The 18,404-nt window shown below is 41.2% G+C and overlaps 1 long non-coding RNA gene across 14 annotated transcripts; it reads left to right on the top strand.

The window, feature by feature from the left end:
- Positions 1-3,877: 3,877 nt before the first annotated feature.
- LOC125508511 (uncharacterized) lies at positions 3,878-13,723 on the top strand. Of its 14 annotated transcripts, none has more exons than XR_015604334.1 (4): positions 3,878-4,325; positions 4,727-4,889; positions 4,976-13,147; positions 13,302-13,723. It is a non-coding gene; the product is annotated as an uncharacterized LOC125508511 (long non-coding RNA). The 14 variants fall into 14 exon arrangements; XR_015604340.1 differs by having other exon boundaries at positions 3,878-4,889; positions 4,976-5,426; positions 6,224-13,147; XR_007283558.2 differs by having other exon boundaries at positions 3,879-4,889; positions 4,976-5,169; positions 6,224-13,147.
- Positions 13,724-18,404: the final 4,681 nt, after the last annotated feature.

Here is an 18,404-nt window from a genome sequence, read left to right as displayed (position 1 = left end):
AACAAGAAAATGTGGGAAGAATGCTTGCCTCATATTGAATTTGCTTATAATCGTTCATTGCATTTTACTACTAAGATGTGCCCTTTTGAAATTGTGTATGGTTTCCTACCTCGTGCACCAATTGATTTGTTGCCTCTTCCATCTTCAGAGAAGCTTAATTTTGATGCTAAAGAACGTTCTGAATTGATTGTAAAAATGCATGAGTTAACTAAGGAAAACATTGAGCGTATGAATGCTAAATATAAACTTGCTGGAGATAAGGGTAGAAAACATGTTGTGTTTGCGCCTGGAGATCTTGTTTGGTTACATTTGCGTAAAGATAGATTTCCTAATCTGCGCAAATCAAAGCTAATGCCACGTGCTGATGGTCCTTTTAAGGTGTTAGAGAAAATAAATGATAATGCATATAAACTTGAGCTACCTATAGATTTTGGGGTTAGTCCCACTTTTAACATTGCAGATTTGAAGCCTTATTTGGGTGAGGAAGGACATCAATACCATTGTTACACCCACAGCCCCTACTGTTACATATACTGGACCAATTACTAGAGCTCGCGCACGCCAATTAAATTACCAGGTACTTTCGTTTCTTGGTAATGATTCTAATGTTCATGAGATTATGATGCTGCCTAAATTGGATACATTTGTTTTGCTTACAAATGAAGGGCCTAGCTTGGAGAAGGATGAACATTGGAGCAAGAACACGCATGGAGTTGATGGCATGCGCAAGAGGATCAAGAACGGAGTTACAAGTGATGATTTCAGGACTTTGAAGCCGCCATAAGGAGTGCATGAAGCCTTGGACGAAATATACAAGATGCCACTTCATAATATTCGTCCATAGGCTATTCTAGGTGCTGCGCCACCTTATTAATGGGCCAGGCCCATGTAATTTCGAAATACTTAAGTATAGGCTATTTTTAGAGTCCATATGTGTGGGGAAACAAGAGTTAGGGTTGGTTTCGGACCCCACCCTCAAGGGCCACGAAATTTCCCCCTCTTCCTCCATATATACAGCCCTTAGGGCGTCGTTTAGACTTTGGGTTTTGTTTAGATTAAAAGTTCGCCATAGCTGCAACTTCGCGTACTTCGTTTGTGTCCAACGACCAGACCAAGACGTCACAGAACCCCACCTTGATCAATAAAGCTTTCATCTTATATTCGCAATATCCCGATTGCAATCTCAGTTTCTTGCTTGTTCTTCGTTTGCTCGCAGGAAACAGACCCTCGTGGTCAGGTTGATCGTGCTCCGGCGTGGTCAATAACCCTCGGAAGTTGGTTTAGCGATTGCTAAGGCGCGACGTCTCGCACGTTCGTAGTCGGATCGTCAAGGTCGACTCCCACAGAAAACGATAGCCACCATCTCATCGAAACATCGGGACACCTTAGCCTCTATCACGTGTCGTCGTCCGTCTGCGCGATCGCTGGCGGCTACCGCGCCCTGCGCGAGCGCTCGAACTGCTGGTGGAGGGAGAGCATTCATGGAGGAGGCAGGGTGAGTATGCTGTGCGCCAGCGCCGTCGTCGTCCGCAGCACGGTCACGGATGAAGCTCTGGATGGTGCGCGCCGCCACGACCATGTTGCTCTGGACCTGCGTCATGCAGCTCACCGCCGTCAGTGAGACGTGGGGCCCCCAGGTTCTCAAGGGATGGCCCTCCCGCCTCACGGCCCCCGAGGAGGCTGCCGCCGTGCGCCCGGCCGTCATCGAGAGGGCCGCGTTGCCATCGCGCAAAAGTTAGTCTGTTTCTCTACTCGCTTGCTCGCTTTCGTTCGCCCTATTTGATCCGCTCTGTGTTTGAATGCTGATCCTTACAAAATCTCCAGCATAGATTTCATCAACCTGGGAATGGGATGATACAGATTGGTGGTTGGCGTCGATTTTGCTCGCTTCACTGTGTAACATCGAGTCTCCACTGCCAGTCCTCTACGATCTAACCAATCAGGCCTCCATCGACGTAAGCTTCTTAATCTCTGATATCCTGCTTCGTGTCTGATTTGGATTGAATTCGTGACTGTGTCCTACTGTCCTTCTCCAACACAAATCAATGGAGTGCCTGACCCGGATTGGACTTCCCTCCTATAAGAAGGAAGGGTCCTCGACCGGAATCTCCATCAGGTTGCGTACTTGGACCGGAAAATCCATCAAATCTCGGAATACTTGGACGAGAAAAGCATCATGTCGCCTTCGACTTCGTCGGAGGTAGAAGAACATCTGTCGAGCCGTCTAATATCGTGGCTACAGCAAAGGTATGTAATGCCTCGCCCCCCTCAAAAACAGCCTTGCTGCTTTGGTTGTGAACTTGTGGTGCCTGTGTTCCTCAAGTAGTTGTTTTTGATGTTACTGTAGTTGGTAGACCACTGTATGATCGGTGAATTCATCTGATTTTCCTTTGTTTGCACTGCTGTATAATGAATGCAACTGATTTGCCCCCCTCGAATCTACCCCTGTTTCAGTTTATTTTTTCCGATTGCTCATAATTTCAGCTTAGCTGATATGCACTAGAGTCTTTAAACCAACTACTTTGTATGTTTTTTTATGTATTTTGCATTATGTTTCAGGTAATCAGCGATACAAGCCCATGTTTCAGTCTATTTTTTCTGAAAATTTGTTGTTACTAGAAAAGGATTGAACCAGGAAATTTCATGTTGCTGACTACATATACCTGAACATGGTGGCTTGAACTTGGTTATAGTAATTCTTGGACATGATGCTGGAGTAATTCTTGTAGTTTCATATATTCTGCTCTTTCTTCAGTTATCAATTAGCTTAATTACATATAGATGAATAGATATGCTAGCTGCACCTAGCAAAGTAGGATTAGGAGTGAGTAGATGGGTGATGTCGGGGGCGGTGGTGCTGGTTCGAGGAGGTGCCGGTGCAACGTTTGCATGGTCAGGTGCACTTGGCTTCAGGCCCTGGGAGACGCTATCAAATCCACGGCCGCGCTGCTGTGTTGACCAGGACGGCCTGCTCGTGCAGTGCGCCGCGGCCGGCTACGAAAGCCAGGCAGCGGAGAGGCGCAGGCCGAGGGTGAAGCCGGCGGGGTGCTTTAGATGGGATGCGCTTGGATGGGGCAGAGAGGTAAAGGAGGACGTGGTACATATCAGGAGCAGTTGTGGTGCCTACATATGTGTACCCCGTTGTTTTCTCCAATCCCATAAAATATGTAGCAATTCATATTGGGTCTTCTTTATTCACAGTAAGATAGCAGAATATACCTCTGGTCAATTTTATATTGTTCACATGTACTTACTTTATTCAACTGATGATCGGGTCTTCTTTTATTTTTGTTCCTCAATCGTAGACTCGTAGTCTCGGTTGAGGCCATGCATGGAGAAGGTGAGCTTGCATTTCTGAACATGCATTATAAACTGAATCATCAAAAAGTATGGTGATAGCCAGCATTACGGTGCTCTAAAAATATGCAATGATGATCCCAAAAGAACAATAGCTATGCAACACAGTGGTGGACATTGACATTTTGGGTTTTTGTTGTGAGTTCTGTTGAATATTTCTCTAATTAATCTGCCATCAAAATATCTAATTAAGCTTTCCATATCAGTGTTGTTGGAGGATGATTTGACTATTGGAAATTTGATTGAAGATCTATTATTTGGGATGTTGGTCCTTCTATAAATGTGTTTTACTTCCTACAATTGCTAATGTATTTTTTTGGCCCATCAAATTTTTGTGGTTTCTTTAACCCGTTGCAACGCACGGGCTTTTGTTCACCGTTACAACACGCTTTCTTCCTATGAATTTACGCTTTCAGTTTGAATTTAATACATATACGCGAGGTGGTACTAATGTTGCCATCGTTTTTCTATCCGACGTCAACGGTGAAAAAACGTTTCGTTCGTGGGTTGGGCTGACGCACGGGGGAGTAGATCTTTCTATAAAAAGAAACCCACTAGCACAACCTCTCCTCCTCGATGCCTACACACGTACGGCACCGCCGCCGCCATCGCCACCGCACGCGCGGCCGGTCATCTTCCGCGGTCGTCTATCGCCCTATCTCCTTGCCCTCTGCACCTGCCCCCGTCTTCTTCGGCGCCACTCTGAGCCTCCTCGGTCTTCAACCTCCTGCAATCTTCAAGCTCGCGGCACCCAATCCGAGCAACCAGCCGTCAATTCGAGCGACCCTCGTTAGGAATCCATGGAATTTAAGGTGGATTTCCTGGAAGAGGGAGGAGAAAGGATGATGGTGGGGTTCATGGGGAAGAGGAGTCTACTATCCGCGACTCTCTCCCTCAGGGGAACATCGCAGATTTGACTAGGAGCTCTCAAGCACGAGATCCCCTGGGCGTCTCATCTGTCCTTGCAGGCATGTGTTCTTCCTCCTCTTATGAGATCATCATGTGCAAATATGCTAGAGTTGTACTCCCTCTGTAAACTAATTGTGATCTAAAAGATCTTATATTAGTTTACAAATATAGTACATAATATCTTGCAAGGCCTGACTAATAAGTAGTTGTGGCTTAAGATGCTTCTGGAGACTAATTGAAATGGTGGAATTCAATTGGACTACCATATGAGCATAATAGACTATGAACATAATAGACTATGAGCATCATTCAGATTATAATGAATGAGAAGTGAAGGTCCGAATGTCAAACAAAAAAATACAGTGCTAAATATTCAGTCAAGGAATAGGAAGAAGTATATATATATCTTCTCATGTATATTACGAAGAAATTCTTCACATGTTTTGCTTTTTCATACTAGGTTCAAGGTGATCAGGTACGGCTCATGGGCTGCTACAACTATTAGTGGGACAAAAGGGTTGTGCATGCACATGCTTATTGATTGAAGGCATAATTATGGGAGATGGTGCATGGTCTAGATGAATAGATGGAACCCGTCCAGAGAAAAGAAAAAGAAGAATAAGGTGCCACCAATTCGCATCTTTACATAATTTATAGAACTGAGATTCAGTTGAACCTCATCTAAGATGTGCGTGCATTGTAATTACAGAAGAAAATTGTTCTTCGTAAACAAGTACTCCCTCCATCCCACTTATGTTGGGACGGAATACATATTACATCATATGTAACCGGAGAATGGCGGCATGTCAAGATCAGGCAAGAACTCTGATGCCTGTGTGCACTTGCTGAACATAGATGATTGTGATGGCCTTATTCCTTGGATGTGTAGGGAGCTTCAACCTGGTACGTAGCTTATTACCACCTACTTTTTGCGCCTACAAAAAAGTATGTACATTGATATATGTGGTCTAATCAGTACCATGCATCATAACCTATCCTTAGTTTTACTGAAGTTTTTAGTTATTTATTTCTTGGCCGAATAAATCCCCTTTCGTATGTAAAATACAATTGATCATCATGACATCCCCACCGAGGCGCCCCGCGTCTGCGCCCCGTAATCCTACACGGATCCCCGCCGAGGCCATGACATCTCCACCCAGGTATAGGAGCATATTGATCTCAAAAAGGCACCAACCCAATTGAACCTCTCCCCTGACCCTTTCTTCTCCATCTTCCAATCTCCTCTGTTAAGTTTATATCAGTTTATTAAGATGGTTTCCTATCTGTTATGCAGTTTATGTGTGAATTCTGCAAGTCGTCATGTTCAATTGTGGTTGTCATGTCGAATTCATATTGATCATACTGAGCGCAAACTGTAGGGTTAGCTGTGTTTGATGTTGAATCCCTGATGATTACATTGTTGGAAAATTATTCCTGGTTTCCTTTCTGTTAGTCAGTTTTAAGTGTGAATGGTACAAGTCATATTATTTGATTGTTCTTCTCTTACCGAATCTGTCCCGAGCATATTGTTCAGTATGTCAGTCTTATTTCAGTGATTGTTTTGTTAATGTTCAAATCAGCTACATTAAACCTAAAATCATATGGGAATCAGTGCGATTTACATGGACTCTTTGGGGAGATACTTTTCAACTGTGGAACAACAATAAAGCATGTTAGTTACGTGGCGGAGATGGGCTACTTAGTTGATCTCAACCATTTTGCAATTCACTTTTAATCTGAAAAACTGTACCTTATACTGATCATGACTTCTTTAGGTTCTGAGGGCTTAGATTGAAAAAATAAAGACAATTTTTTGTATTGCAGTGGGGTTGGCTGCTGTATTGACAATTTGGAGGTTTATGAATGAGGCCTGTTTTGAGAATAAATGCGGTGTCTGATACTTTTGTTCTGATTCATGTGGTTTGTTATTTGGTTAAACTGATGGTCAATTTTGCAGATTAGTGCTGATTTGGGGAGTAAAGCTCTTCGAGCAAGTGACAAATCATGTCTTTTGAGCATCTCAAAGATGGACGACCTAGAGTCATTTGACTGGCAGCTTAAAAGCAATTAAAGTGAACAGAGGAATCAAACTTTAAAGCCACTCTTGCCATTTGTGGACTGTTCCTGCTTGTTGGTGACTGCTTTTGCGAGTATGTTCACTCTCATCTAGCGATGAAATATTTTGTTTCTATTGTGTAGCTGCTGAAAGGGCAAACCCCGGATCCTAGATATTTGTGGGTTCTGGGTGCCCTCTAGGGTTACCTGGATGTTCCTATTTCTGTTTTCTTCTTCCCTTTTTAGTTTTCTTCATGCTGTAGATGAACTTTTGGTTTCTGTTAATAGAATTCACAGAGGAGGTTCTCTTTTAGAAAATCTAATGAGGGGGAGACTGAATGACCGAGTGTAGATGACACTGACCAAGTTTATTAGTATGTGATCCTACATATCGCTCCATTAATTAGATAATTCCTGTATGCTTAACTGTTTCCTCGCTCAGTCCAATAACGATGACAGATCCGAGGGTATCCTTTGTAGCTGAAGGAAAAGAGGTATGCAAGGGTGTATTCCATATACTGTTCTATCTTTGTGTCATTATAACATATATATTCCCTTAGTGCTTAAAATGTTCTCATGGCCAGTATGTTCACGACGAAGATGGATACTCTCATTATATTACATAATTGATATTTAGCAAGTGCTATCCGGTGCTTATCACACACGTACATGAGTAGTCAAGTGTACCTTTACGTAGTAGCAAGTATTTTTGGTAATCACTATTGGTTTAGGTCTCGTGAATCAAATAACGGACCATGATTGAGCAGACAATATCAAATTTGATGAGACAGCAATCCACACGAAGCAACAACTGAGGAGGCATACGTGCTGACAGCAACGCGGCATGAGGAGCGACACGGGAGGCTAGAAGAAAAGGTTGGGGTAGAGCTTGCATGGCAAACACGTTGACTCACAACATGGCTGCTCAGGCGATATCAAGCCGGAGGTTGATCAAATAGAAGGGGGATTTGCGCTGGTCGACGCCAACGCCGTATATGTTGCGATGTCGTTATTGGGTTAAATACATGTGATATTTTTTCCCCGTTACAATGCATGGGTATATTTACTAGCAATATCTTTTTTAAGAAAAAGGATAAACTCTTCCCAAACAAACAACCAACTATCTGTAGAAAAATTTGACATAGTAAAATAGTTTAAAAATGTTCACAATTTTACATATGTTTACACTTAAAAAAATGTTCACTTATAAAAATGTTCAAAATTCCTAAAAAGGTTCCAATTTTTCAAAAAAATATTTTCATTTTAAAATGTACAAAAACTTAAAATAATCAAAATTTCTTTTTTAAAAAATACATCTGTTCAAAAAAAAGTTCCTCAAAAAAATGATCCAATTTCTGTAAAAACATTATCTTTCCTTAAAAGTGTCCCAATTTTTGTGATTTTTATTAAAAATAAGGAAATTTTTGCATTTTCTCGAATAGTAAAAAATAAAACCGATGGACAACTATTCCATCCAGATGGACAACTATTCCATCCAAAACTACTCTTTCATCAGACAAAGAATGCTAAGTTGCTTCCTCATGTCCAAACTTCATCCTACAAAAAGCAATGATCGGTGTAACCTTATTATTGATGTTTATTAAAATTAAATATAAAAAATGGCGCATAAAGCAGGTTGTACGCCTTTTTTCGCCCGGTGCAATGCACGGGCATTTGTACTAGTCTTTTCCTAATCTCTCTCTAATTAATTAATAATAAAATACAGATTGACTCCGCGGGTTCACCGTCACAATACGCTTCTTCTTATAAGTTTACGTTTTCACTTTGAATTTAAAACATGTCGGGTTCACCGTCGCGCCCTTTTACACGAAGATCCCTGTGGTTTTTGTCATTGAACCCGCAGTCTAATACGAACCGGTACGCCCGAGAGAAAGGAAAGAAAATCACCCCCTCCCACCGCACGCCCTGCCTCCCAATCTCCACGCCCCTCACCGCGCGCCGCCACCGCCCACCCTGCCACCTTCTGGATCGGATCAACGCGTCGGCTCGAGCGGTTGGGCGCCTCGCCGGTGACGACGAGGAAGGCCGGAGCTAGGGATCCGGCGACCTAGGCAGGAGCTCGCCGGAGCTGGGCGACGGCGGACGGGCGCGACGGACGGATCTGGCGCGGCGGCGCAAATTCCTTGCAGGTAGAGGCGGGTCTCCATGGCTGGCAGGGAGAGCTCCAAGCCATGGCGGGGCTTCAGTTTTTCCTGGTAGAAAAGAGAGAAAGAGGAGGATTCATTATGTCGGTATTATTTTCTGAATTTATTTTTTGATGGTATGTTATATGATCCATCTTAATCAGGTCACCTGGAGCCGGCTTGTTTTTCTCATGTGTGGTTGATCCATGTTCCACCCAATCGATGGTCTATTGTTGTTATCTTTTCTAAATTGATTGATGATGTTGCCGTTGCTCAAACCAGCAGAGAAGCATATTTCACCAAATTATTCTTGCAATTCAGAGTTTGGTTAAACCTGACACAACACCTCTCTGTGTTAGAGCTAGCTGAGTCGGGCATATTTCTGTTATACAGGCAGTGTATTGATGTTATAAGTGAGGCAGTTCTGTAATTGTAGGTGATGCAGTTCTGCTATCAATTTCTCCACCGGCTAAAACAATGCGAACAGCTTGTCTGCCCATGAATTTTGCCTGAGTCGATGCTACTCCATTGCCAACAGCTTATAGAAGTTTACTGATTTAATCTTGGTGTGTACTACTATTGGTTTCTTTATTCGTTAAGAAATCGCATATGCCATGGCTTTCACCTTTCAGTACTATGCATCTTTCGTGATGATCTTTTTTCTTGCATTCTGTCGTGGCTAATTTTTAGTATCTCTCACATTAACTGAAACATATACATTTTGAGTGTGTCTTAATTTAAACAAATGCAGAACAAATGTGGAAGTCTGGCCGATTTAATTTTAGATCTAAGCATTTTAATTTTACTTCTATGGTACAGATGTATTTGCTACAATTTTAATTAAGGTATCCCAATTTTAATATATGCATCATCAATTATAATCTTTTTCACTTTCTGAACTTACCAATCTATTCTTTGTACTACCAAGATTCAAGCAACGCAAGGAAAGGATCATGTCATGTCGTAGCGGTGCGCAGCCAGCGCATAGCGTGATTGCTGCGAACTCCACATTTCGCCACTGACGCCAGTTGCCACCTGATCAACCAACACTCGCCCCATCTGGCACCGCACCGTCGAGATGGACATCCCCGTCCTCACATTCGATGCCGCATGCAGGGCAAGAAGGGATTCTTTGCAATTACGGTCATAGCCTTTGTCATCGACATTGGCGGGATTTGCCCAGGCTGTCGGTGCCCGAAGGTGAATGCTCTCGCCAATCAACAGTAAGCCCATCTGGTCTCGCATCTCCGTCACCATGGCTAGCCGCTAGCACAGACCATGATGTTACAGCATTCAGCGGTGTGGATGGAGAGTCTTTTACAATGGCATTTCTTCTAATTTGAGCGATGAATGCAGACCATGGCCGTCCGAAACATCGTGAGACACGGCAGTGGGGCAGCTAATGCTCATTGACGCTAACTAAAATATATGTTAATTCTCAGTCACTGAGGTTAACAGAGTACAATTTCTGCTCACATTATGTTATCCCTTCATGGTCTGTCATTAATGAATATTTTTCCATTTCATTACATAATCTTTGACCACAATGCATTCTACTATCACAACTAGACCACTGGTGCTTCAGTTTTTTTATCAAGGCAATTCAGTTATTGTAATGCACAACAGCACAAACGGGTGAGTTTACATAGAGATATGTAAGGTTCAGCTACCCGCATAAAAAAATGAAAGGCTCAGCTGTGGAGCTAAAAGATTGGAGTTGTAGGGAATAACTAACGACGGAGGCCCTCAAGTCTAGCTCAATAAGACAAGTTTTAATTAACCTTAAGAATTCTCAAAACCACGGGAGAAGAGGAGCTGCAGATCAGGGTGTATGTGATATCCCTACAAGATTGCTTCAACATTCATGCAGCTACGCTTCTTGCAGCTTTTTACAGAATGGCAGGCAATGCAATTACATGTTTGTGATGCTTTGTTCCTACCGTGTTTTCTCTTTCATCTCAGTAGAGATTCAAAATCAAAACAATGTCATTCATGTTTTCACTGAAATTACAAATCACTCCCTGACCCATTCATGTATGTTTGTATCCGCAAGCTAGCATGCTTCTGCCAGCAGATGGGCTCCATGGCACTACATCTATATTATATTGGAATGATGTGTTGACCGATTCGTAGATGGTTTGTGGTATAATCATATAAAGAGTGTCGCATCACTTTTCTAGCTCTATGCTCTCTTCTATACAGGGGGTCACTGGTCCTCAGTCTAATGTACAAAAAGTTAGTTTACCATAATTCAATGACAGTACATATTTACCGTTGTTTATTGCATATGATATTTCTCAATTACATTTCTCAACGTGATATTTGCAGGTTAATTATTACCCAACCGACCTACTTTTGTTGTATTTTTTTATTCACTTTGTTCAGATTTATTTAATGTCCAATGCTATATTATGTGCATCTCTTAACCAAACAGACATGATGGTCAATGCGCTGAACTTGCATGAAAATCCATGGCTTTTCGGTCTATCCTTTGTAGATGCTGCTATGTTTAGCGGCATTCTCCTAATGATCTTTTCCGACATGTCCATGTGCAGGCTGTTTGATGCATGCATTGCTATGAGCTAAGGATTGACAAAATACCAGTAGCATACTGCAACGTCTCATTAGCTCTTCCCAAATTATCCTATAGACTTAAATGATTGCTAGCGTTGTATCATTATCAGTCTGAAGATTGTTTGTTTTGTTTTGTTTTGTTTTGTTTACTCAAGATGAATAGAGTTAATGTTGTTGACCGATTGATTTTCCTCCTGGTAAATCCGTTGATTTTCCTCCTGGTAAATCCATGACTAATTCTATCACAATCTTTTCTTCATTATCTTCATTATTTTTATCTAATGTTCCCTTACAGTGAAATTCTTAGTATCTCCGGTGTGTCTGATGTCGACAAATCTGTCTCCTTTAAAGGATGCCATTGGCGCTTGAAGTTAAATGGAACAAGCTCAATCTTAACTTTTTCATATGTGGGGAACATATCTTCTATTAAGGACGTGTGCTCAATAAATCACTCCATGGAACAAGAAAGTACAGGTTAGATCTTGTGCCTTTCTTTCTGATATTAATTGTCCCCTTTTCTTTTCGGGCTGATAATATAGCTAATATGTTCTACCTTGAACTAAATACTGTTTCAGATCTTACGTTCTTCAATAAATTATCAACATGGTAATGACATGTTACTTATATACTACAGCTTCGAAAACATGTTCTTTTAAGTACATCTGGTATATTTTAAATCATTAGGAAATGAATTGATCCAAAATGCATAGTGCATCTTTTTAGTTCGGTAATTTTGGATGTTAGGTGGCATAAGTAGTGCCCCTGTTAGTTTGTCGGGTTAAGTGAAATTTTTTGTGATGCTTCCCATAGTTCTTTGCCTTCATGAAACAACATATGGGTGAGGCAATATATTTTCCTGTCTATATATCGGCGTCTCTATTTTTAAAAATTGGCATTGAGGATCCCTTTTACATGTTTTTTCTACACCCTGCTGGGAGCTGAATTGCCTTTCCTATATATGAACCGATGGCAAGACATTCAAAGCACGGTTCCTCGCATCTGAGCGACAGTTTTTATGCCCTATGCCCTTGTCCGTCTCACATATCTACCTTATATCTACAGGAAAATATATCTTTTCTTTCTAGTGCTAAGGCAATCTATCTACACGTAATCTATGGATTCTTTGTAGTTCAAATGGACTAATCTATATATTATTTATGCAGTACTGTTTATTCAGTTAAAGGTGCCCTTTTCTAGAGAGTGAAAACGGGTGTAGGGCAGGCTATATGGGTAGACCACCAAAATAGTTATGTAGTTGTAGTTGGCTAGCAATAGCTTATATCCCTAATTATATTCGGTTTTCTGGTTGTACGCAATTTGCTTTCCTCGTAGGCAGAAGTAATGGCTGAGCTAAGTTAATGGCTACATGTTCCAGAACAAATTGGATCTGCAGTGTGTAGATCGATTGATGATATTTATCCTACTTTTAGAGAAAGGACTAAGCCCAACTTTTAATACAAAGCTTTGAAATATTCTGATATTGCTGGGCCAGAAGCGAACAAGTGGCATGCATGGTGAACTGTCGCTAACTTCAGAAGATGGTAAGGTTGCATATGGCTGGAGCAACCTTCTCTTCAAATTCTCGGAATTATTTACCCTTTTTCTCTGTAGTTTCTATCTTCAAATTCTCTTAATTATTCTTCACCCATTTTTTCCCATGCAGTTTCCATCCTTCTGAAAGCTCCTTTTGTTCTGTATGAGCCTAACCTGAAAATATATACGGTTATATATTGTCAGTATTTTCCTTTTCCATGCCTCATGGTTATTCGCCTCTGTTAGCTAGATGAATGTGCTTCAGTTATAGGAATTGCATGCCTTCTACGATTATATTGTTGTTATTGGCTTGCGAAACATGCATAAGACTGTACCTATGGATAAAAATTACCCTACAAACTCCAACATTGAAAATACAGACTGGCTGGCATGAAAGTTTGAGAAATGCAGCAAGTGAATGACTTTGATTTGCACATTCGAGTGCATGATATAGTAGAGCTGGAGGTGTAGCAGCTGTATGAGGGATATCAGGTGTCCTCTACTGCATGTGAGGCTGTTTATTTCCTTCATGTCATTCAACTTTGTCACCGGGGCCTCTTACGCCTACTCACTAGGTAAATAACTCTGTATCCTCAAACTCACTCCTCTATATAATTTAACTCAAATAACCAGTTAAAATAATTGATGTTATGTACACACTTTCATCAAGCTAGATTTGTTGCATGTGTAAGTAAATCGGAATAGACTAACCTTGAATTCTTTCAACAGTTTTAGGAATTCAAGTCTTCAACAGGAAAAAAATCGGATGCACACTGTGGACAATCATGGAGAGCTGATATAGATGACGGTTCATAACAGTTACTATTATTATCCTATTTTGCCATATTTTACATTCTCATATAATTTTGTGTGTGAGCCGGTAAAGAAAATAGACCAAGATCTACCAGTCACTCATACAGATGCTTCGCTATTTGAGAACCACTCGACCAAGCATTCAGCTTAATTTTGTTCTTAGATCTATTTGTCATTTGATGAGTGACTTGGAAGTCTTTAGGCTATCCATGGCAAGCAAACCGGCACATATATCATGTTGATTCCATGGTATTTTTATAACAGCATTTAGGTGGACCTCTAACTTATACTTTGTAATATGCTCAACATGTACATGCATGAATATGTATTTGGGTGGCCGTCTTGATGTCCCTGGGGCCTTGAGATCCTTGCCGCCCCCACATTGAAAGACAGGCACATCTGCTCCACGCCTCCACCATGGTCACACGTTCTTCCGTGTAGTACTACTTTCAATGTCTTGAGACGCTGATGTCCATCGCAAACGACGACTGCAGCAGCAGCTCCGTGTTAGATACATCCGTATCTAAATAAATTTAAGACAAGAATTTTGAGACGGAGGGAGTACTAGGATCTTATTTACACCAACTCTACACCATCCTATTGGCATGTTTATAAACAAAGGAAACTGCTTTGTTCATAACTTTACACCAACCTATTGGCATGTATATTAGCAGCAATGTAACTTAAATGAACAACTCTAGCATATTAATTAAAATTCCTTGCACAATACTTCTCAGTTTCTCAGGTTTAAGAACAATCTATAGCACATTTAATCTCTCCAGTTAGTAGTCGTGCTTTCCTATTTAGATATTTATTTTGTGCTCTTGACCTTTACTCCACATTAATATAACCTGACTTTAAAATATATTTTTAAAGTTGATTATAAATTATTTTGTTGGATAGTATATCATCTTCATTCCATTGGATTACATTACCATCCCCCGGTTACATGAATAAGCAAATGTAGCTATGTCTAAGATTCCAGATTCGGATTGCAAGGTCCTTTTAGAATCTGCAAAGTAATTTATTTTATCACTTTGTTCTATCAACTTTGGTAATCGCTTACTATTCATCTGCAGGTGAACTTGCCTATTTTTAGAAAAGTCACTTTATTGTGAAGTTTGATTATTCTTCTATTTGGGGTTGGCCTAATAGTCGGTTGTCCATATAAGGTCACATGTACATTATTTGTCGGATATTATATGGTTCCAGTTCTCACAAACTTCTCAATAGCTTGCAGATGATTGATTGAATGCTTTTTTCTGATTATTGCACATCATCAGTTATGTATCAAAAGGCTGAAGTGCCCTTTGATCAATCTAACGTAAATAAGATTTGTATGAGCTGCATGTAATAGTAACATAGAAATTATGATAGAAATTATGACCGATGGGAGACAAAAAGAGGGCTGTTGTAATGGTAAAGAAGTCAAAATGACCGTTGTTGAACCTAGCATGTCTACAAATAAGCATATGGCGATGGACATAACTTTCTTATTTGCAACGGCACTGTCCACTGTTTTCTTCATAAAAGTTTATCATTTGGTCTATCAGTGTGTTATATATTTGCTTGGTTGTGTCCAGTATAAGGGTTAGTTGTTGATAAATGATAAGGGGTTGGTTTATAACTATTTAATATAAGAAAAGAACATGATGAAGCCATGCTTGTGCATCACTAATAACATTCATTCTGGTCAAGTTAGGAAGAATAATATCTGGGACAATATTCCTGGGAGTACAACCGAGGAGAAGGATTGAGGACGGAGATTTCATTTGTGATGAGCCAAAAGTAGAACGATAGATGGAAAAGAGACAACATGTTTTTTCACGTGCGACAACCCAGAGTTGAACTTACACATGAACGGAGGGTTAGGGGTGAGAGGTAAATGAATTACTTGTACATATATGCCGTATGAGCTATATCTCTTTTCCCGTGACAACACACAGGCATTGTCCTACTATATATATATATATATATATATATATATATATATATATATATATATATATATATATATATATATATATATATATATATATATGAGGAAAATGCATCCTACTACCGGGTGTAGCTACACCCATTTCTTATATACTACCATGTGGTAGTATATACTCTAAATAATTATTTTTATTATGTTCATATACTATATCTAAGATACTCTAAAGTGAGTTATAAGAAAAAGTTGTAAGTGAGCTTGTAGTTTTATTGTATTTGTGAAATACGTACATATTTGTACGCAAAATGAAGTATGCACAAAATATGATACATACTACAAAAAAATAGTATATATACTACCTAAACATTCTTGTATACTACATACTACGCGCACATACTCTCCAATATGATAGATACTACCTAGAATGTATGAAACAAAAATGAGAGTAGCTACACCCGGTAGTAGGAAAAATTTGTCATATATATATATAGGGAAAAGCATGGCTGATGTGTTTCTTAGCAGAGAGTGCTATCTCAGCCACATGCAAGCATTGGGATATGTTCCAGCCTCTTTCCCTCTTTGCATTTTCCTCATTTTTGATGTCTAAAGTTTATTTCCTCTTTGAGCACAAGTTGGACCACATGCACATGGGCATAGGCCATAGGCCCAGCCTGTAGGCTGGCATGGCCTGCACGTTGCAGCCATCGGGCCATGCGCACAAGGTTCTGAGCCCACCAAAGGTTCTTAGCCTCCGTTTGGTTCTTTGCTCAGCAAAGGTGCGAGATTTTTTTGTTCTTCTTCATTTCTCTCCTTTTTTGTAGTATATGTGTGTGGGCTGTTTGCATCACAACCCGGATGGACCTGTAAGACTGCAACACCACGGCACCTCAATAGTAAGCACATGTGATGGCTCGGTTCCTCTTTTCTCCATCCTCTAATGGGCCGCTATAAGACTACTAAAAAATTATTTCAACTTGTGAGTAGTATAACGTTTTCAAAATGAAGAGTCTGTACGAAGGAAAAAAATAGTTGGTGCATAACCTGAAGAATAGCAAGCTATGGATATATATTTCAAGTAATTATAAGTAGGTAGACATCTTTTCACCCGGACACATGCGGAATCACTCCCATGACCCGGCGAGTATTTGCATGAACAGAAGCTAATCACAAGGCACTGTGTTTTGGACGCAAATCCGGTGAAGTCAATGTTCATCCTGATGGCATGCATGCAATGAAATGAAACCCCCACACCAGCTAGTAAACTGATGCATGTCTAGCACACAGCCGATGGTCCGGCTTTTTTCATGCATGCCGCAGTCCTCACTCTGTCGCACCTGTGGCCTACCTAAACGGCATGGTCAGATCCTCAATTTGCCTTCCCTCGAACTCGGCGTGGCATCGTTTTTCGGGTTGGTTTGATGGGCTGAAATACGATGGATATGAGAGCCAGAACCATATTGCTAGCCAGCACAGCCGTCATCATCCTCTAGCACAAACCATGTCCAACATCGTCTCTACCACTCCTGTAGATGAGGAAGACTCCATGTCTGAAGTTTTAATGCATGCCTATCTCCTTGAGGATGTCCTTAGTAGGGTCAAGGTAGCTACTCTCTCGCCCATCTTCTCCCCTTCCTTCCCTAACATGTTTGGTTTTCTTCCTCACTCAGGCAGGTGCATGCAGGTAGCCAACCCTAGCCGCAACGCCCACTAGCGTTGTTACTGGTTGTACATCAGACTGGAGACGGCGGCTGGTGGGCTTCCTGACTAGGTAAGCCGTAAGCCTCTCTCTCTCTCTCATCATCATCATCATCATCCCATGTGCCCAAGGCCATCCATCCGTGGTTAATCCTTTACCCTCTTCTTGGTGGGTGCCGTCAAAATTAGTGACAAGCTAGCCAACAACCATGTGTGGCCATATACCCCTCTCCATAATGCCAATTTGACCAATTCCTCCCAAATTTGATCTACAGGCTAGGCTCATTAGGAAGGTGGATGTTTCCTTCACGCTCGATGATGGCAATGGCAGCATCGCCTTCATTACATGGTCAAAGCATCTCCCTAACTCACCTAGTTTTGATCGAGCTCTGCTTGTATTCTATGGGCCGGGTACAGTTTTGGACCTTTGTGCTCTGGCTGTCATTGCCAGACATTGTATGAATGACCAAACTACTTTCATGAGCCGATTGTTGGCAATAAAATAACTTTAGAATAGGGATACAAATGGAATGAACTAATGTATTTGAATGCATTCACGGTTGCATTTAACTTGTCAGTGTGGTTAGAATTAGCGGAAAACTGTAGAGGATGCAAGGCTGCGGTACATTTATCACCGAACTATTTAATTAATCAGTAACACTATTTAGGACAAGGTGCATGAAGTGTACTGCTGAGCCTAACAAGCAATGCTTTGGTATTGTGTTCATGCATGCAGGTAACAGCCGGTGTTTGCTACAAGTTACTCTTTATCCTGAAAAAGAGCACTAAGCAAAAAACGGTTGAAATGTCTGCTGCTTCAAAGAGAGATTTCATATATGAAACTGGGGCTGTTGCATTTCAAAAATTTGAACGATGAGATAAACTGGGGCTGTTGGTTATTTTGACTGTTGTTAAGTAGAATGGATGAAGAATTTCTTTTTTTTTAGAAAAGAGGAAGACCCCGACCTCTGCATCTAGGTGATGCATGCAACCACTTTATTAATTATTTCCAAAAAACCTTACAAAGAAATACACTCATATCCAATTGATGAAGGGATGCTGATAGTTCAGGCCTAATACCACAGACCTTGCAGCCAAGCCTAACATTTAAGACCCGAGGCCCCAACCTAGCCACTTGCCGGGTCTGGAGCACACATCGGTCTGGCGCGCTCTCAGAGGCCACCGCCACCAACTGCCATCGCTCCATCTTCAGACCTGTACTGAGGCATCAACCTTGCTCGGTCTAGCTATCGTCGACGCCACCACGTCGGCCAACGGCACCACTTCCCTGCACACGAACAACTGAGCACGTCGCAGGCGCCCCCGATACATCTTAGCACCATGCCGCCAAGTACCACCAGCCGACACAGCTTGAAGTCTTTGGAAGA

The sequence above is a fragment of the Triticum urartu genome, chromosome 5A (assembly GCF_056163025.1).
Source record: "Triticum urartu cultivar PI428250 chromosome 5A, HENAU_Tu73, whole genome shotgun sequence".
Lineage (NCBI taxonomy): Eukaryota > Viridiplantae > Streptophyta > Magnoliopsida > Poales > Poaceae > Triticum > Triticum urartu.
This window is presented reverse-complemented; position numbering and strand designations above follow the sequence as displayed.